Here is a 13,178-nt window from a genome sequence, read left to right as displayed (position 1 = left end):
ACTACCTAAAGGGAGGTTGTAGACAGGCAGAGGTTGGTGTCTTCTTCCAGGCAGCCAGCACCAGAACAAGAGGACACAGTCTCAAGCTGTGCCAGGGGAGGTTTAGGCTGGAGATGGGGAGAAAATTCTATCCAGAGAGAGTGATTGCCCATTGGAATGTGCTGCCCAGGGAGGTGGTGGAGTCACCATCACTGGAGGTGTTCAGGAGGAGACTTGATAGGGTGCCTGGTTCTATGGTTTGATTGATTAGGTGGTGTTGGATGATAGGTTGGACTCCATGATCTTGAAGGTCTCTTCCAACCTGCTCTATTCTATTCTATTCTATTCTATTCTATTCTATTCTATTCTATTCTATTCTATTCTATTCTATTCTATTCTATTCTATTCTATTCTATTCTATTCTATCCTATCCTATCCTATCCTATCCTATCCTATCCTATCTTTCACTCCGCTAATCCTCTTTGTGGCTCTGTGCTGGACTCTCTCAAGCAGTTCCCTGAGGTCCTTCTTGACCTGAGGGGCCAAGAACTGGACCCAGTATTCCAGATGTGGCCTCACCTTGTGTCAGTGTAGGGAGCCTCCTTCTCTAGAGACTTTCAAGAGCCATCTGGATGTGTTCCTGCATCACCTGTCCGAAGTGATCCTGCTTTGGCAGCAGGATTGGCCTCAGTGAGCTTTGGAGTTCCCTTCCAACCCCTGTCACCATTCTGTGACTCAGTGGTTCAGTTCCTGTTTTGTCCTCTAATGACTCTCCTTGCACAAAGAATAGGATGGAATGGAATGGGATGGAATGGAATGGAATAAACCAGGTTGGAAGAGACCTTCAAGATCATCGTGTCCAACCTATCATCCAACACCACCTAATCAACTAACCCATGGCACCAAGCACCCTATGAAGTCTCTTAAACACCTCCAGTGATGGTGACTCCACCACCTCCCTGGGCAGCCCATTCCAATGGGCAATCACTCTCTCTGTGTAGAACTTCCTCCTAACCTCCAGGCTAAACTTCCCCTGGCCATGCTCAGAGTTTCTCTGCCTGATTTATTCCTCCTTGTTCTCTGCCCACTTTTAGGGCATGAATAGCTGTCAGGATGTGATTTTCCCTCTCCCATCCTGCCAGGGGAGGTCTCTGCTGTGCACAGCAATGCATTGCCTATTTGAAAGAATCCTTCCCTGCAGGAAGCAATAACGCTGGGAATGATTAAAACTAAACCTAAAATGTCACCCTAGCCTAATGAAATTCCATCATCAGGCAAGGCAGAGCTGACACTTCTGTGAGACCCTTTGAAGCCCAGATTAAGGAGAGAAAATTAAACTTGAAATGAGGGGAAACAAAGCCAGCTCTCTTTCCTTTGATGAGAGTCAAGTACAGTATGTGGATTATTCTCAGAGAGGCTGAGCTCACAGGCAGTGGCCCCAACTCAGCATCAAAAAACCCACAGTGAACAGTGTGGCTTTTGATAGCTGGTTATTGTTCACCAGCTTAACAACTAGAGCTAGCTGGGCTGAGGCTATGCTTTTGTGTCATAGAGTCATAGAACAGTTCAGTCCTTAAACCAGCACTGCCAGGTCAGCACTAATCTATAGAATCATAGAAACATAGAGTCACAGAGTCACAGAATCATGGAGTCACAAGTCATAAAATCACAGAGTCCTAGAGTCATAGAATCACAGAATCATAGAGTCATAGAGTCATAGAATCATTGAGTCATAGACTCATAGACTCATAGACTCATAGAGTCATAGAGTCGTAGAGTCGTAGAATCATAGAATGGTCCAGGTTGGAAGAGATATTTAAGATCCTTAAGTGCAATCATTAAAGCAGTGCTGCCAGGTCACCACTAAAATATGGAGTCATAGAATCCCACAATCCTGGAATGGTTTGGGTTGGAAGAGACCTTCAAGATCACCTTTACATGCTGCACCTTCCGCAGGGTTGCTGCTGACACCAAGCTGTGTGGTGCAGCTGACAGCTGGAGGGAAGGATCCATCCAGAGGGACCTGGACAGGCTGCACAGCTGGGCCCAGCACAACCTCAGGAGGTTCAACAAGACCAAGGGCAAGGTCCTGCAGCTGGCTCAGGGCAATCCCAGGCACTGCTAGAGGCTGGGCAGGGACTGGCTGCAGAGCAGCCCTGAAGAAAAGGCCTTGGGGGTGCTGGGGGAGGAGAAGCTGAAGAGGAGCCAGCAGGGAGCACTTGCAGCCCAGAGAGCCAAGCAGAGCCTGGGCTGCAGCAAGAGAAGTGTGGCCAGCAGGGCCAGGGAGGGGATTCTGCCCCTCTGCTCCACTCTGCTGAGACCACAGCTGCAGCTCTGGGGCCAGTGCTGGAGCCTCTGTGCCAGGAAGGCTCTGGAGGTGCTGGAAGGTGTCCAGAGCAGGGCCAGGAGGAGGAGCAGAGGGCTGGAGCTGCTCTGCTGTGAGGACAGACTGAGGGAGTTGGGGTTGTGCAGTCTGGAGAAGTGAAGGCTCTCAGGAGACCTAATTGTGGCCTTCAGGATCTGCAGGAGGCTCCAAGAGAACTGGGGAGGGACTTTTGAGGGTGTCAGGGAGGGATAGGACTGGGGGGAATGGAGCAAAACTAGAGATGGGGAGATTGAGATTGGCTGTGAGGAAGAAGTTGTTGCCCCTGAGGGTGGTGAGAGCCTGGCACAGGTTGCCCAGGGAGGTGGTGGAAGCCTCCTGCCTGGATGATTTGAAGGCCAGGCTGGATGTGGCTCTGAGCAATCTCTCCTGTTCCAGATTCACACCCCTCTGCTGTGAGGCCAGGCTGAGAGAGTTGGGGTTGTTCAGCCTGGAGAAGAGAAGGCTCCAGGAAGACCTTCTGATGGACTTCCAGTACTTAAAGAGGATGATCAGAAAGCTGGGGACAGACTTTTGAGCAGGCCCTGATGTGACAGGACAAGGGGGGCGATGGCTTGAAACTGGAAAAGGGAGATTTAGAGTTGCCAGAAGGAAGAAATTGTTTGCAGGGAGGGTGGTGAAACACTGGCCCAGGGTGCCCAGAGAAGTGCTAGACGCCTGCCTCCTGCCTGGAACCATTCAGATTATTTGGGGTTCTGAGCAAACTGCTCTAGTTGCAGATGTCCCTGCTCCCTGCAGGGGGGATAGACTGCATGAGCCTTGCATGACCAATGCAGCCTGTGATTCTGTGGTTCTGTAAAATAGATGCACAGCTAATTCAATTATAGATCAGAGAACCTGGAGTACCTTCTGTGTCTGGAGATGGACTTGGAAACACTCCAGTACTGTCTTCAGCTGGTCGGGAAGAGCAACACTCAGTGAAAGCCAGAGAGGATGTGTGCAACTGGGCTGCAGTAACAAGACTGTGACCTGCAGGTCAAGGAAGGTTCTTCTCCCCTATACCCTGCCCTAGAGACACCACATCTGAAGTACTGGCTCCAGTTCTAGGCTCTCCAGTTCAATATGAGCAGGTGACAAAATTAATAGCTGAGGGGCAAGCAACTGATGTCATTTACCTGGAGCTGAGCACAGCCTTCCACACTGCCCCGCACCACATCCTGGGCTCCAGGCTGGTGACACATGGGTGTGATGGGTGACCACTGGATGGATAAGGAACTGGCTTGATGGCTGCACCCAAAGAGTGGCTGTCAATGGCTCCATGGCCCAGTGGAGGCCAGGGACAAGCAGGGTCCCTCAGGGATCAGTCCTGGGACCAGGCTTGTTCAACATCTTTGTGGGGGACATGGACAGTGGCATTGAGTGCAGCCTCAGCAAGTTTGCTGATGACACCAAGCTGTGTGGTGCAGCAGACAGGCTGGAGGGAAGGGATCCATCCAACTAATGCCTCCATGGCCACTAAACCATGTCCCAGAGTGCTGTGTGCACACATTTCTGGAGCACCTCCAGGGATGGTGACTCCACCACCCTGCAAAGTTAAACTTGCATGATCTCCAGAACAAGGGAAACCTGTTTCTAGGAGCAGCTGTGGATGGAGAGTGCTTTTCCAGCCCTTTGAAAGTATCTTCAGTTGTACATCCTTATCAGGAGTTCACAGGAGGAGAATGAGCAGAGGGCTGGAGCACCTCTCCCCTTGGAAACAGACTGAGGGAGTTGGGGTTGTGCAGGCTGGAGAGGAGAAGGCTCCCAGGAGACCTCATTGTGGCCTTCCAGGATCCGAAGGTGGCTACAGGAAAGCTGGGGAGGGACTTTTGAGGGTGTCAGGGAGGGATAGGACTGGGGGGGATGGAGCAAAACTAGAAGTGGGGAGATTGAGATTGGCTGTGAGGAAGAAGTTGTTGCCCCTGAGGGTGGTGAGAGCCTGGCCCAGGTTGCCCAGGGAGGTGGTGGAAGCCTCCTGCCTGGAAGATTTGAAGGCCAGGCTGGATGTGGCTCTGAGCAATCTGTCCTGTTCCAGATTCACACCACTCTCATGGTGAACTTCTTTCTGAGGTACAATCTGAATCTCCCCTCCTCTGGCTTGGATCTATCCCCCCCCAGTCCTATCACTCCCTGACACCCTACAACCTCCCTCCCCAGCATTCTTGTAGCCCCTTTCAGGTACTGGAAGGTCACAAGAAGGTCTCCTCAGAGCCTTCTCTTCTCCAGACTGTGTGCACCTTGTTGTGGGTGACCCTGCTTTTGTAGTTGGTTTGGACTAGATGATCTCCACAGGTCTCTTCCAACCCCCATTCCATTTGGATTCTGTGATATGCAGAGTTTTGTAGCTTGTTAACTAATTGTGGCGTGAGTTCCACTCCAGGTGTCTGACAATCCCCCTCTGACAGCCACATCTACATCAGGGCAAACCTCAGCTCCTGAGGGGGACCTCTTTGTGGTGAGTAGCAGAGCCCAGCTGCACTTTTGGGGAGGGCCTGAGTGCCTAGAGAGGATCCTTCTGTTTCAGTGGAGCACAGCTGTGAGTGCACAGCACCAGGGGAACATTTCCGTGGGCTGCCATTTCCCTGAATCAGGAGTTTTAAGTCTCCTGTAGGGATGCTTCTGCATCACTTAACCACTCTATGCTGGGCTGAAAAACCAAACCAAACCACACCAAACCAAACAGAACCAAACCAAACCACCAAAAAAGGCACATTTTTAAGCTTTAGCCTGAATCCTGAGGTTGGACTCTTGAGCTGCTTTTTTGGGTTGAGCAGAAATGAGGACTTAGCTCAGCCAGTCCACTGCACACTCCAGCACTTCTCCCTCAGCTGCTCAGCTGCCTGTGAGAGCTGAAATGTAATTTTGCCTTGGGCATGGAGCCAGTCCCTGCAACGCTGGGAGAAGTGATAGTTCAGGGCTGCTCTTTTACTTCTTTTCATCACTGCTGAGTGGTGTTTTGCTTTCCTCATTTCAGCGAGGAGCCCGTCATCCATCCAGCGCGGGGGCCGCCGGCAGCTCCCTCGCTTTTCTCCTGTCGCTGCGGTACCGCTTGGTGGGGCTTGCATCCGTCCACAGTGTCTCTACAGCCTGGCTCCTCTGCCCCCAGATGCCCAAGCTCCTCCTGCTGCAGTGCACACCCCCAGATTCCCCCCCAAGGCACTGTACACAGTGTGATCAGGAAGGCAGCAGCTGCGGCTGCATGGAGAGCTGGAGCTGCCTGCTGGCTATGAGCAGGGGGTCTCACCAGGCTGGATCAGGTCACCCCACCGTGAAGACCAGCATCTTGCTTTAAGCAGTGAGCAGGAGCTGATGTTGCAAATGAAGCTGAAAGCACCTAAAAATGAAACTGTAGGCTTGTGCTGGCAGAAAGGGAAAAAAAAAAAGAAAAGAGCAGCTTTATTTTACTGCTACAGATGGCTGAGAGCTGCCTCGGCCCCAGTGAGCTGGAGACATGGGCCCCTGGGCAACTCCTGAGGTGCAGCAAGGTCCTGCACCTGCCTCAGGGCAATCCTCAGTATCAGGCCAGGCTGAGGGACAAAGGGATGGAGAGCAGCCCTGTAGAGAACAGGATAGGATAGGATAGGATAGGATAGGATAGGATAGGATAGGATGGAATGGAATGGAATGGAATGGAATGGAATGGAATGGAATGGAATGGAATGGAATGGAATGGAATAGAATAGACTAGAATAGAATAGACTAGACTAGAATAGAATAGAATAGAATAGAATAGAATAGAATAGAATAGAATAGAATAGAATAGAATAGACCAGGTTGGAAGAGACCTTTGAGATCATCAAGTCCAACCTATCACCCAGCACCATCTGATCAGCTAAACCATGGCACCAAGTGCCTCATCCAGTCTCCTCCTAAACACCTCCAGTGACAGCAACTCCACCACCTCCCTGGGCAGCCCATTCCAATGGGCAATCACTCTCTCAGTGTAGAACTTCCTCCTAACCTCCAGCCCAAACCCCCCCTGGCACAGCTTGAGACTGTGTCCTCTTGTTCTGGTGCTGCTTGCCTGGGAGAAGAGACCAACCCCCACCTGGCTACAACCTCTCTCCAGGTAGTTGTAGAGAGCAAGAAGGTCTCCCCTGAGCCTCCTCTTCTCCAGGCTAAGCAACCCCAGCTCCCTCAGCCTCTCCTCACAGGGCTGTGCTCCAGACCCCTCCCCAGCTTTGTTGCCCTTCTCTGGACACCTTCCAGCATCTCAACATCTTTCCTGAACTGAGGGGCCCAGAACTGTGGGGTGCTGGTGAGTGAGAAGCTGCACATGAGTCATCACCAAGCACTGCCAGCCCTGAGCCAGTCCCATCCTGGGCTGCTCCCCAGCAGCCTGGTCAGCAGGGGCAGGGAGGGGATTCTGCCCCTTTGCTGCAAACCCCCCGTGCTGTTCTGGGGCCAGCTCTGGAGTCCTCAGCACATCAGGGACCTGTTGCAGAGGGATAAGAGGAGGCCACAGCATTGCTGGCAGGGCTGGAAGCCCTCTGCTGTGAGGCCAGGCTGAGAGAGTTGGAGTTGTTCAGCCTGGAGAAGAGAAGGCTCCAGGAAGACCTTCTGATGGCCTTCCAGTACTTAAAGAGGATGATCAGAAAGCTGGGGACAGACTTTTGAGCAGGCCCTGATGTGACAGAACAAGGGGGGCGATGGCTTGAAACTGGAAAAGGGAGATTTAGAGTTGCCAGAAGGAAGAAATTGTTTGCAGGGAGGGTGGTGAAACACGGGCCCAGGGTGCCCAGAGAAGTGCTAGACGCCTGCCTCCTGCCTGGAACCATTCAGATTATTTGGGGTTCTGAGCAAACTGCTCTAGTTGCAGATGTCCCTGCTCCCTGGGGGGATTCATCCAGAGGGACCTGGACAGGCTGGAGAGGTGGGCACAAGCCAACCTCATGAAGTTCAATAAGAGCAAGTGCAGGCTCCTGCATCTGGGTGGAGGCAATGCCAGGCACAAATGCAGGCTGGGCAGGGACTGGCTGGAAAGCAGCCCTGAGGAGAGAGCCTTGGGGGTGCTGCGGGAGGAGAAGCTCAACAGGAGCTCTCAGTGTGCACTTGCAGCCCACAAAGCCAATCAGCTCCTGGGCTGCATCAGGAGAAGTGTGGCCAGCAGGGCAAGGGAGGTGATTCTCCCCCTCTACTCAGCTCTGCTGAGACCCCACCTGGAGTACTGCCTCCAGTTCTGGAGCCCCTATTACAAGAGGGATCTGGAGGTGGTGGAAGGTGTCCAGAGAAGGGCCAGGAGGATGAGCAGAGGGCTGGAGCACCTCTCCTGTGAGGACAGACTGAAGGAGTTGGGGCTGTTCAGTCTGGAGAAGAGAAGGCTCCGAGGTGACCTCGTTGTGGCCTTCCAGTATCTGCAGGGGGCTCCAAGAAGGCTGGGGAGGGACTGCTCAGGATCTCAGGCAGTGCTAGGACTAGGGGGAATGGAATGAAGCTGGAGGTGGGGAGATTGAGGCTGGAGGTGAGGAGGAAGTTCTTCCCCATGAGAGTGGTGAAGCCCTGGAATGGGTTGTGCAGGGAGGTGGTTGGGGCCCTGTCCCTGGAGGTGTTTAAGGCCAGGCTGGCTGAGGCTGTGGCCAGGCTGATCTAGTGTGGGGTGTCCCTGCCCATGGCAAGGGGGTTGGAACTAGATGATCCTTGTGGTCCCTTCCAACCCTGACTGATACTATGTTATTATGATACTATAATAAGAAAAGGAACTACTGGAGAGAGTGCAGCAGAGCCTACAAAGAGGCTGAGGGCCTTGGAGCATCTCTGTGAAGAGGAAAAGCTGAGAGCCCTGGGGCTGTTGAGCCTGGAGAGGAGCAGTCCCAAAGGGGATCTGAGCAATGCTGATCAAAGGGCAATGCTGATGGCTAAAGGGTGAAGGGCAAGAGGATGGGGCCAGACTTTTCCATGGTGTCCAGTGACAGGTCAAGGGGTAATGTGCACATGGGCACAAACCAGAACCCAGGAAAACAGGAGAGGGGATCTGATCAATGCTGATCAGTGGCTAAAGGTCAAGAGCATGGGGCCAGGCTCTTTTCAGGATTGCCCAGCAACAGGACAAAGGGCTCAAACTGGAACAAATGAGGTTCCAACTAAGTTTGAGAGGGGAAAAAATCCCTTTGAGGGTGAAGAATTACAGTATCACTAAGGTTGGAAGAGACCTCAAAGATCATCGAGTCCAACCTGTCACCACAGACCTCATGACCAGACCATGGCACCAAGTGCCACATCCAATCCCCTCTTGAACACCTCCAGGGATGGGGACTCCACCACCTCCCTGGGCAGCACATCCCAATGGCTAACAACTCTCTCAGCAAAGAACTTTCTCCTCACCTCCAGCCTAAACCTCCCCTGGCACAGCTTGAGACTGTGTCCTCTTGTTCTGGTGCTGGTTGCCTGGGAGAAGAGACCAACCCCCACCTGGCTACAACCTCCCTTCAGGGAGTTGTAGAGGGCAATGAGGTCTCCCCTGAGCCTCTTCTCCAGGCTGAACTATTCCAGCTCCCTCAGCCTCTCCTCACAGGACTGTGCTCCAGACCCCTCCCCAGCCTTGTTGCCCTTCTCTGGACACCTTCAAGTCTCTCAATGTCCTTCTGAAACTGAGGGGCCCAGAACAGGACACAGGACTCAAGGTGTGGCCTAACCAGTGCTGAGCACAGGGCAGAATGACTTCCCTGCTCCTGCTGGCCACACTGTTCCTAATGCAGGCCAGGATGCCATTTACCTTCTTGGCCACCTGGGCACACTGCTGGCTCATGTTTAGGCAGCTGTCAATCAGCACCCCCAGGTCCCTCTCTGTTTGGCAGCTCTCAGCCACTCTGACCCCAGCCTGTAGCTCTGCATGGGGTTGTTGTGGCCAAAGTGCAGCCCCTGGCACTTGGACTTGTTGAATGCCATCCTGTTGGACTCTGACCATCTGTCCAGCCTGGCAAGGTCCTGAGAGTCAAATCCTGCCTGGATATTGTGATCCTGGGTGACCTGCTGTGGGTAACCCTAGCTTAGGAGAGCACTAAATGATCTTCAGAATCACCTTCCAGCCCCTACCATTCTGTTGTTGTGTGAACTTAGACTTGCTCAAAAGAATCTATTCTCTGTCTTTCCATCTGAATTCACAAAGAGGTTGGAACTGTCCTGGCTGAACTAACAAAACTCACCGAGTCACACGCTGCTCAGACTGTCACAGTGGTTTCACTCACCAAAAGTATGCTGTCACAGTGGCTTCACTACATGTGGTTTATCTATTGCTGATTGCTGAGCCACTGATACAGAGCACTCTGTGTTCAGACAAAACTCCTCTCAAGCACAGATTTCACAGAGTCACAGAATTGTCAGGGCTGGAAGGGACCTCAAGGCTCAGCCAGTTCCAACCCCCCTGCCATGGCCAGGGACACCTCACACCACAGCAGGAGACAAACTGAGAGAGTCGGGGCAGTTCAGTCTAGAGAAGAGAAGGCTCTGAGGAGACCTTCTTGTGGCCTTCCAGTACCTGAAAGGGGCTACAAGAATGCTGGGGAGGGAGGTTGTAGGGTGTCAGGGAGTGATAGGACTGGGGAGGGATAGATCCAAGCCAGAGGAGGGGAGATTCAGATTGTACCTCAGAAAGAAGTTCACCATGAGAGTGGTGTGAATCTGGAACAGGACAGATTGCTCACAGCCACATCCAGCCTGGCTGCAAACACCTCCAGGCATGAGGTTTCCACCACCTCCCTGGGCAGCCTGTGCCAGGCTCTCACCACCCTCATGGGCAACAACTTCTTCCTCACAGCCAATCTCAATCTCCCCACTTCTAGCTTTGCTCCATTCCCCCCAGTCCTATCCCTCCCTGACACCTTCAAAAGTCCCTCCCCTGCTTTCTTGGAGCCCCCTGCAGATCCTGGAAGGCCACAATTAGATCACCTTGGAGCCTTCTCTTCTCCAGACTGCACAACCCCAACTCCCTCAGTCTGTTTCCAAGGGGAGAGGTGCTCCAGCCCTCTGCTCATTCTCCTCCTGTGAACTCCTGATAAGGATGTACAACTGAAGATACTTTCAAAGGGCTGGAAAAGCACTCTCCATCCACAGCTGCTCCTAGAAACAGGTTTCCCTTGTTCTGGAGATCATGCAAGTTTAACTTTGCAGGGTGGTGGAGTCACCATCCCTGGAGGTGCTCCAGAAATGTGTGCACACAGCACTCTGGGACATGGTTTAGTGGCCATGGAGGCATTAGTTTGATCATTGGGCTGGATGATCTTAGAGGCCTTTTCCAAACAATCACTTCTGAGATTCTGTGTCTCTGTGATATGTATTAGCTGTGATTGCACTGTATGTGCTGGTGATGATCACAGGGTCACAGAGTGGTTTGGGTTGGAAGGGACCCTCAGAGGGCATCTTGTCCAACCCCTCTGCACTCATGAGCAACATCTCCAACTAGGGCAGGCTGCCCAGGGACACATCAATTTCACCTCAAATGATAATAAGGACAGAAAGCTCTGCTGAATACAGTTTTATTTTCAAGCCTTTGACACTGTCCTGCTCCACATCCTGGACTCCAAGCTGGTGCAGGATGGGTTGCATGGATGGACAGCTCAGTGGATACATAACTGGCTGGAGGGCTGCAACCAAAGGGTGGCTGTCAATGGGTCCATGGCCAAGTGGAGGCCAGGGACAAGTGGAGTCCCTCAAGGATTGGTACTGGGACAAGGCATGTTCAACAATTTTGTTGGTGCCATGGACAGTGGCACTGAGTGCAGCCTCAGCAGGGTTGCTGCTGACACCAAGCTGTGTGGTGCAGCAGACAGCTGGAGGGAAGGATCCATCCAGAGGGACCTGGACAGGCTGCAGAGCTGGGCCCAGCACAACCTCAGGAGGTTCAACAAGACCAAGGGCAAGGTCCTGCAGCTGGCTCAGGGCAATCCCAGGCACTGCTAGAGGCTGGGCAGGGACTGGCTGGAGAGCAGCCCTGAAGAAAAGGCCTTGGGGGTGCTGGGGGAGGAGAAGCTGAAGAGGAGCCAGCAGGGAGCACTTGCAGCCCAGAGAGCCAAGCAGAGCCTGGGCTGCAGCAAGAGAAGTGTGGCCAGCAGGGCCAGGGAGGGGATTCTGCCCCTCTGCTCCACTCTGCTGAGACCACAGCTGCAGCTCTGGGGCCAGCTCTGGAGCCTCTGTGCCAGGAAGGATCAGAAGGTGCTGGAAGGTGTCCAGAGAAGGGCCAGGAGGAGGAGCAGAGGGCTGGAGCTGCTCTGCTGTGAGGACAGACTGAGGGAGTTGGGGTTGTGCAGGCTGGAGAAGAGAAGGCTCCAAGGAGACCCTCCTGTGGTCTTCCAGTATCTGAAGGGAGCTCCAAGAGAGCTGGGGAGGGACTTTTGAGGGTGTCAGGGAGTGCTAGGACTGGGGGGGATGGAGCAAAACTAGAAGTGGGGAGATTGAGATTGGCTGTGAGGAAGAAGTTGTTGGCCATGAGGGTGGTGAGAGCCTGGCACAGGTTGCCCAGGGAGGTGGTGGCAGCCTCCTGCCTGGAGGTGTTTGCAGCCAGGCTGGATGTGGCTGTGAGCAACCTGCTGTAGTGTGAGGTGTCCCTGGCCATGGCAGGGGGGTTGGGACTGGCTGAGCCTTGAGTTCCCTTCCAACCCTGACAAATCTGTGATTCTATGTATGTGTGACAGATTTGTAGATGAGATCTTGGTGCTGAGTGGTTTCAGGAGTTTGTCTTGGTATTTGCAGAACACCAGCTGCATCAAGCTGCATGTCTTTGGTACTCTGCTGGGCTCCTTTTCAAATGAAATGCTCATTTAGGTTCAAGAAGGCCAAATGCTGGGTCCTGTACTGGGGTCACAGCAGGCCCATGAATGCTCCAGGCTTGAGCCAGAGTGGCTGGGATGCATCCAGTAGAAAAGTACCTGGGGGTGCTTGCTTCACAGCCAGGTGAAGAGGAGCCCAGGTGGCCAAGGAGTGCCTGTCCCTGGAGGTGCTCAACAAAGGCTTGGATGTGGCACTTGGAGCCATGGTTTAGTTGTCAGGAGGTGTTAGGTATTAAGTCCTAGGTTGGACTTGATGATCTCTGAGGTCTTTTCCAACCTGGTTGATTCTGTGATTCTGTCTGAGGATCAACAGCATCCTGGCCTGAATCAGGATTGGTGTGGACAGCAGGACCAGGACAGTGGTTGTCATTGTGTACTCAGCACTGCTGAGGCCACACCTCATAGACTGGGTTCAGGTTTAGACCCCTGACTCCAAGAAGGACACTGAGGTGTTGGAGGATGTCCTGAGTAGGGCAAGGAAGGTAGTGAATGGTCTGGAGAACAGGGCTGATGAGGAGCAGCTGAGGGAGCTGGGGAGTGTTTAGTCTGGTGAATAGAAAGCTGAGGAGAGACCTCATTCCTCTCTACAACTACCTGAAAGGAGACTGTTGTCAGGTGGGGGTTGTTCTCTTCTTCCCAGTGATGGAACAAGAGGAAACAGCCTCAAGTTGCTCTAGGGGAGGTTTGGGTTTGTGGAGGGTTGAAGGGGAAGGCCGCAAAAGCCTTCTTTCCCCCCCAGCCCCGTAAGTAAAGGGAAGAAAATTGAGAGGGAAAAAGAACCCCACAGCCAGATTAGCAAAGGAATGTGCTATATTTACAAAGCAGTTTGGGGAATGCAGGTTTATATACAGAATTTACAATATTTACAATATATACAGAAATATACAACAAAGTGACACAGAAATGAGATTCCCTTCCCCCCCGTCTGGAGGAATGGTTCCCCCCTACCCCCTTCTCTCCCCTTTTTCCCCAAAGAGGATTAGAAAGAGAGAAAAAAGAGCAAATGTTAATTAAAAGCAGTCACGTGTTAGAATGTTAGAAGAGGCCATATCTTTTTCCAAGGTCAGTCTGGCCGA

The 13,178-nt window shown here is 52.7% G+C and overlaps 1 protein-coding gene across 5 annotated transcripts in view; it reads left to right on the top strand.

Moving 5' to 3' along the window:
* LRRC4C (leucine rich repeat containing 4C) overlaps positions 1-13,178 on the top strand; it is a 215,962-nt gene that overhangs the window by 147,451 nt on the left and 55,333 nt on the right. The gene's annotated exons all lie outside the window — the stretch shown is intronic.

The sequence above is a fragment of the Melanerpes formicivorus genome, unplaced genomic scaffold (genome assembly GCF_026170545.1).
Source record: "Melanerpes formicivorus ecotype bairdi unplaced genomic scaffold, bMelFor1.0.p_v2 SCAF_52, whole genome shotgun sequence".
In the NCBI taxonomy this organism is placed as follows: domain Eukaryota; kingdom Metazoa; phylum Chordata; class Aves; order Piciformes; family Picidae; genus Melanerpes; species Melanerpes formicivorus.
Note: the sequence above shows the minus strand (reverse complement) of the source record. Positions and strands in the feature narration are given on the sequence as shown.